The following is a 7499-nucleotide window of genomic DNA, read 5'->3' on the forward strand; positions in this document are numbered from 1 at the left end:
CATTAAAAGCAGCTGGATAAGGGCTTGTTTCAGCAAAATGTGGAGCTAATTGGCAGAGTTTCAGGAGCAGGACCACACATTAACGACATCATCGGCGGCATTTCCATAAATACCCACACATCCCATGTCCTCTTCTTCGCTCTCGCATTCCTCAACCGAACTGAGACCAAGCAACAGCGTGACTAGCATGCTACGCTAACACTACTATCTAATAAGGTGAATTATTACAAGCTACTAAATCCATCCACTTACCTGTTTCAGAAAGCGTTGGTATATCGCTATTGCCATCGGACGGTAAATTATTCAGACAGACTCACGACAGTCATTTTCAGTTCAGCAGACCCTACACCAGAAGACAAACTCTTCTCCTCTGTCTCCATGCCTGAGATCCCACTTTCCACAATCCTAATGCCAGCCAGGAAGTGGGTGAGTCCAGCTTTAACTCCATCTGTTCCACGGTCCACTTCTCCTCTACAATCAGGAACATTTCACCCGACGAATCCTCCGCCTCACAACAAACAGCTGATCACAGTGTTACCCCGCTCCAGCAAGGTCCTGTGTCAAACAGTCTTCATAAACAATTTTGAAAAAGACTATAGCCATTCTTTAGAAACTGTTAAAGATGAAAGAATCCCATTTACCAAACGGACAATACAGCAAACTTTTCAAGCTATCATGTCAGAACGTCATGCCTTCAGTTCCACACCAGCTCTCTTCCGGGTGACGAAATCAAGCATGCCGTGGGCTGGGCACCACAAGGGGGCAGGAGGGGGCTTTGCCCCCCCCAGTCTAGAACCACCAACGAGCACGATGTACCTGCTGCTGTTTTTCGATTGTAGCCTGTTTGTTTCTATACAATATTCAATATTCAATTTTGACTTTTCCTAAGAGTGTGTTATGTACCTAGGCTACCACCCACTTTTGTTAAGAGGTGTCATTGTCAAGATAAAGACTGATTGAAAAAACTTTATGCATAAGCGCCAGCAGGTAAACATTGATCTATAGAGAACGCAGTAATTTTCGCGCTCTTAATTTCTGATGTTGTTACTGGCTACACCTCCTCTGCCAACAGCAAGGCTAGGCTGAAAAGAGTGAAAACTTTAAAGGGGAGGCATGATCATCAAAATGAATGATGCAGCACCGACATTTTCCACCCACAGGATGAAAACAAATACAGAAATTGGAATAGCAGGCTGATAACTTACGGTTACCAAAAAGATTATTGGCCCTATCTGGCAACCAGCACAAATCGGCGCAAAGCGCAGTGCAAGTGTCTAGTTTCTAACCGGCGAAGCTGAAATTTGCACGCCACGCCACCAAGTTATAGCAAATGCACTTGTGCCCATCTGTGAGCCCATGGAAGTGTAGGTCTTAAAATGAGGTGTGGTCACCCAAGTGAAAAAGAAATATACTTAAGTAGCACTTTTTTTGGATGTACTTATCATATTTTTATTGCACTATACTAAGTGTATATTAAATGTGTTATTTTGGAACAACTTAAAGTATGTTAAGTGCCATTTTAGAAATACTTAAAGTCAACTTTAAGATACTTGCAATATATTTTAATATACTTAGATGTGTTAAAATGGACCTATTTTAAGTACCTTTATTGTAATTTAAATATACTTTTTTAAAATTAACTTAAAATACCCTCTTGTGCTATACTTATAGAACAGTTTAAATATATTTTAAATGTGTTCCCTGAACATTTTTATTAGCATTTTAGCATATTAGTAATTTATTACTAGTATACTCCAAGAGCCACTATTAATATCTTGGGAAGCTGCTTTATGAAACCATTCAGTATGAGAATAATGCATTATTAATGCATTAAAAATATCTTGCAAAATTCCCTTTTAGCATAATAATAAAAACCAGTAAACAAAGTATTTTACAACACACACACACACACACACACACACACACACACACACACACACACACACACATATACAGACAACTAAAAAAAACTTTAATTTTGTGTACATTACAAAAATAAATTCCTGTACATAAAAAGGTACAGCAGCATGTATCACATCTTGCCCAAAATACCTTCAAATAAAAATAAAATCAGTAAAATGATGACATATCAGTATGTAGTGAACAACGGTGTGGATTTGTGCATTTTATATTGAATAAATTACTCTAAATTCCTTTCTCCTCCCCAGAGAAGAAGGGGAGGGGTCAAAGTTGCTCTCTCTAAGTGCTATCCCGACCATAAAACTGGCACCTTTTTGATTCCGAAGCTGATAACGCGGGTCCTGACTGTTAAACTGACAAAGGGACACGAACCAGCCATTGGCATTTCCCTGAACAGCCAAAACTGGCCCCCCACACATGTTTCCGTGGCAACTGACCTTATTCTTTGTTTTATTACCACATCAAAGGGATACTCCTTGTCTCACCTAAGTGTGACATGGTCCAGCACAGCCGAACTTTGAATGGCTAAGGACTGCAGTCTCCAAAGACTCAAAGCATTTAATTAAGTTTAATTAAATGTTTAGTTACTTGATTACGTTTGCCTCTATTTGAGTAGTTATGTTAACTGTTGTTGCTATCTGTTGTTGATATTAGTGCTGAAAAGAAGTTACTTGTGCAGTGTTTTTATTTTCACCAAGACACTCCTTCATCTAATGTAATCAATGCTTGTTCATAATACTTTCCTACAAAATTCCTTTAGAAATGATGACAAAGGAATGTTTTACCATCGCCAGCTTGAATTTAAGGATGAATCAACAATATTCCCAGTTCCTAAGGAGAGACGATCTTTGATGTAATCCAAGCTTTCCTCATGTAACCTGAGCTCCCCCAAGTGGACGAAATAAGTATTACATGCCCTCGTTGGAAATGCCGTTAAATGTATAAATATCCTGACCAATAATGTGACAATTGTTTCCTGTTACCAAATGCCTCGAACAGTACAACCGTTCAACCATTGAGGTTCGATTGTGGAAAATATTTGATTATAATACGTGCAAATAGATTTCTTTTCTTTAAACATTAAGTTTAGAAAGGCAGTCCCTTGGGAAACCTGAGACGCCCCCTGGGGAACCACGCCCCAGGCAACAAAAGAGCGACACGCGACCTTGCTGCTCTTATTCTTCGCTGTAGGCTCTCTTCCGCTCTGCTCGGCCCTCTGGACGCTTCGGCACGTGCGTGGCGTGCCTTGCCAGGCAACGCCCAGACTCGGCCAGCGAGACCGGCCTTTTGTTCGCCTGAAGCTACACACCTGAAGTGCCGCGACATCGATCTGCCTTCAGTTTGTTTTATTTTCTTTATTTCTTTTGTTTGTTAAAGTTATCAGTCCGTTAAGTTACACTGGACTAATTCAGGAACGACCAAGTTCCATTTTAAGCCTTTTTAGTCGAGCCAACTTCACCAAGGTCAGACCAAGCCACGTGGTCTCACCAGCTACAACGAAGGAAACCTGAAAACAGCCGAATTGCCAGACGGAGGAGGCGTTTTCAATCAGACACGGAGAACCCCGGAGAATCCCTAGCAAAAAGCCAGGATCAGCCAGGCAGCTAGCGTGGGACCCGTGCAACAGGCCAAAAGCAGGCTGTCGACAAGCAGTAAGACTTAACACACGTTCTGTGATCAGATGTCCATTTTAACTCCTAAAATTATAGCATTAGTTTACTTTAGTTAGCTCTTCTATGCCGTATGAGTCAAATGCTTCCCACAATCGAACCTCAAGGCTCATTGTTGAGCAAATGTTTATGTTCCCTGTATCCAACCATCTTTTTATCACCTTAGTTAGAGAATAAATTCACTGTAATATAATCAAGAGCTGTGTGTGTTGCCTATTTCTAGTTCCTGCCAAGAGAATTGACCATTTAGATATGAGACTGACTGACTGATTTAAGATAATTGAGCGATTATTAACTAACTGATCACTAGTAATAATTGTATAATTATTAAAAACTACCTAGAGGTCCGGAGACTCTAGGATTATAACAACTCCGGTGGTGCCCTGAAACGAGGAATAAATTTTGATTTTATGAATCTTAAAAATTCATAATTGGGTATCAATTCTCATAAATTTATTAAATTGCATGACTAAAATTTAGGTCTGCTACAAGTATTACTGAAAAGTACACTATACACATCCCATCATTAATGTTACCCATGGGGGTCCCTCATACGGTTCGGACTCTGGGCACGGCTCAGATGACCTCACGGCAAGCCGTCCCACTTTGGACACCATATGCGGCCAAATGCGAGAGCAGTCACCCTGCCCAGATTCAAACACAGGTCTACAGGGTACCAAACATGCAACTTTGACAGCGACACCAAAGAGCCAGGCTCGTTGGTATGGCAGTCCAGTGAACGTTTAGAGTAGTTTAGAGCTGTTGATATTTTGTTAGCTACAGTTAGTAGAAGCAGCATTCCTTGAGATTTAGCAATAAATATGTGGTGATAACTGGATGTAGTTGATCAATGAGCACAGCAAAGTGTCTGAAAAGGTCCTATACAGGTGGATGCATAATTTGGCAGAACAGATGAGGTAGGCTAAGATTTGCGTCCACCTCTTTTCTCAGCATAAAAGGGCGTTACCACACGTGAGGTGCATCTAATTCTCAGGCAGGCAGAATTTGTCACAACACCCGGCGCTGCGAAACGTCACCATGATGTCACATCACCATGACATAACATTACCTCACGGGAGCAAAGCGGTGGCAGGTGCCGAGTCTGGCGCACGCGGTTGTTTTTCTCTGGCTGCACAAAGTTGTAACCACCTTTTGCCTGATCATTGTTCTAAGCTCACAGTAAGCTCACGCAGTCTACTGGAGGTAGATTGTGTCTGACGGCGCTGTTTTAATACCCCGCCCCCGCAGTCGTCTGCATCTTACGTTAGACTAGCCTATCAAATCGGCTAAAGTGAGCCGCAGTCATCTCGAACGCACCTACTTACTACCAGTTATGAATAGCGTGCTATCTTCGACAGCTGTAGGCCCATTCTAAAGTTAATATAGCTATTCTTATTGGCTAGGCTCCTTACATGCTGGCTAATAACTTTTTTAAAGTGTGCAGTGGTGTTCATGATACCAACCATTCAATTCACAGACGGGTTGTTTGCATGCAGGAGAGAGAGAGGGAGCGACCGAGTGAGGGGAGCGAATATGCGCTGTGCAGCACTGCAATTAAAATTTTATTTACTTGGGCGGCTGTTAATCTACCTGGGCGGCCCGACCAAGTAAAGCCTATGTGTGGGAAACACTGAGGTGAAATGGTTTTCCACAAGGGACCTGTCCCAGTAAATGCTCAGTTCTTACATTACAACATGATCAAAAACATTACATAAACACTACTGTGCATTCAGCCAAGGTGCTGTATATGATAAAAGGTTATTAAACAGGTACAACAAATAACACAAACATTCAGACTTGCTTCACAACTGTGCTGTCGACATGTCATTTCACATTAACACAGCAGTCAATTTGTGAAGTACAAAAGTAGGCAATTACTTAATGTATAACAATATTTTAAATAAAATTATTTTTTCACAAGAATATTTGTTTATTCAGTCTGACCCCGTTGACATGTATTGAGAGTACAAACAATGTTCGTGTGCAGGAGCCAGACATACCTATGAGCACATTGAGCTTGTGAGGGTCCAGCTGGTCCTTTGAGGTTTTTGTGGCCTCTAAGCCATCTTTGAGTGAGGCGATGATCCCAGGAAGTTCTAAAAGAAAAGAAATGCAGTTGCAAATGAGATATAATAAATATTCAGTTAGGCCAGTACTTCCATCTAGTTTAGTTCTTCATTTGCGTATCATTGCAAACACTGTAATTCTATTATTATAGCAATTCTTTATTACTATTCTTTATTTAATTTTCTTGAGCCAAGGCAGGAAATTCCAACTCTGGGTTTAGCATTAAGTTGGTTAAAGTTGGCAAAGGGTAGGTTCAACTTTTAAATGTTGAATACAGGATCTATGATCATACAAATGGACATAAAGTTGAGCAGTATTTTATATAACATCACAAGATATTATATCGTGTGGTCAGGTATTGCAGTACATGAAAACATTATTTCAAGTGCGTCTTAAAACAATTCTCACATACCTGTGTACACTTTAACATTGCTGTTATAACTGAGTTATTGGTCACTGTAATAATTCCCCCTTCATGGTTGCAGTGAAGAGAAATCTCTAAAAAACAGTGTACCTTTAGAAGATATACACTATTGAATAGTCTAACACAGATGCTTAGCTGATGATTCATAGTAGCTTCAGCTAAACTTTAGAATGAATTTATACAAAAATGACAACTTTGTGTTGTCTTTACAGACTATATGGGCAGGAATAATGATGACAGTGACCAATAACTTCCTGTAAACATGGACATGTGAGTATTAAGGTAGACTATAAAAATGTGAACCTTTAGCACATAGACAGCAACATATTAGTTGCATTTATTACTCTGAAAAAGACCTCACTGGTCATTTTAACAGTGCAAAAGCAGAATTGAGGGCTCATACACACACATGCACAGGCCTGCCTTGTTAAAATCTCATACATCAAATTCCAGCAACAGGTTACTGAGATTGTTGACTGTTACCGAAATTTTAGTAACATTAAAAACTGCCTTACAGCAAAAACCAATACATTATTGTAACGTTAACTGCGTTTCTTTTGTAACACGTTACTCCCAACACTGTTTAAGGCAGATGAAAGTTGCTGTCTGATTATGAAGCTATTTAACATGCTAACTAACAATAGCTAACAAATATATTAATCCACGTGCTAGCATTAGCTAATGCACACCAGCACTATCCACTAAGGAAAATATTTTCAAACCCAGAGTGAGCTCAACTTTAGTTAACTTACACAATTGTGTTGTCTTGCTAACAATAATAAACTTACCAAGAAAGACGACTTTTGCCGGCAGTATCTGCGTCTGTCCTCTCCTGCTTGTACTTGCCAGGCACACCTCTTTAGCACTTTTTACATTTAACTTCTGCAGGGAGCTGATTGGATATTCTTCTCTTCTGTGTTCTTTTCTTCTTCTTCTTTCCACCGTAAAGTAAAACAAATGAAACCTGAGAAACAAAATGATTTCTGGCCAGAAATAGCTTCCCTCTCTCAACGACAGTACACACATTACCATTCGTGACTTTCACGCTGCGTGATTGGGTCGTCGATTTGAAAAGCTTGATTCTGATTAGTCCAACTGAATGCACTGTCCTAGTGGGCTGGGCGGGAGGGCACACTTCGGCCCTGTGTACACATGCGTTTACTTTTTACAAACAGAAACAAGTATAACTGTATTATGATTTAAAGTATGCTTATTTCTATATGTTGTTGTTTGTTAAGTTAACAACATGTACTGCTTCCTTCTAGGCCAGGTTACCCTTATGGAAGAGGTCTCTAATATCAACTAGCTATTTACCTGATTAAAAAAAATAAAAGAAAGAAAAGAAATGAAAAAAGATAGAGAAAAATTATATGCTTTTGAAAAATAAATTTTAATGTTAAAAAAATATGTTTTAAAAA

At 39.8% G+C, this 7499-nt stretch overlaps 1 long non-coding RNA gene across 1 annotated transcript in view; it reads right to left on the bottom strand.

Annotated features, from left to right (window-relative positions):
• LOC123968546 overlaps positions 1-7150 on the bottom strand; it is a 10930-nt gene extending 3780 nt beyond the window's left edge. Inside the window, exons 1-2 of the long non-coding RNA XR_006824480.1 lie at positions 6870-7150; positions 5591-5686 (exon numbers count right to left, since the gene is read on the bottom strand). This is a non-coding gene — a long non-coding RNA (uncharacterized LOC123968546). The remainder of the gene's footprint in view (positions 1-5590; positions 5687-6869) is intronic.
• Between the last annotated feature and the right edge of the window lie 349 nt (positions 7151-7499).

Source organism: Micropterus dolomieu, linkage group LG03 (assembly GCF_021292245.1).
Source record: "Micropterus dolomieu isolate WLL.071019.BEF.003 ecotype Adirondacks linkage group LG03, ASM2129224v1, whole genome shotgun sequence".
In the NCBI taxonomy this organism is placed as follows: Eukaryota; Metazoa; Chordata; class Actinopteri; order Centrarchiformes; family Centrarchidae; genus Micropterus; species Micropterus dolomieu.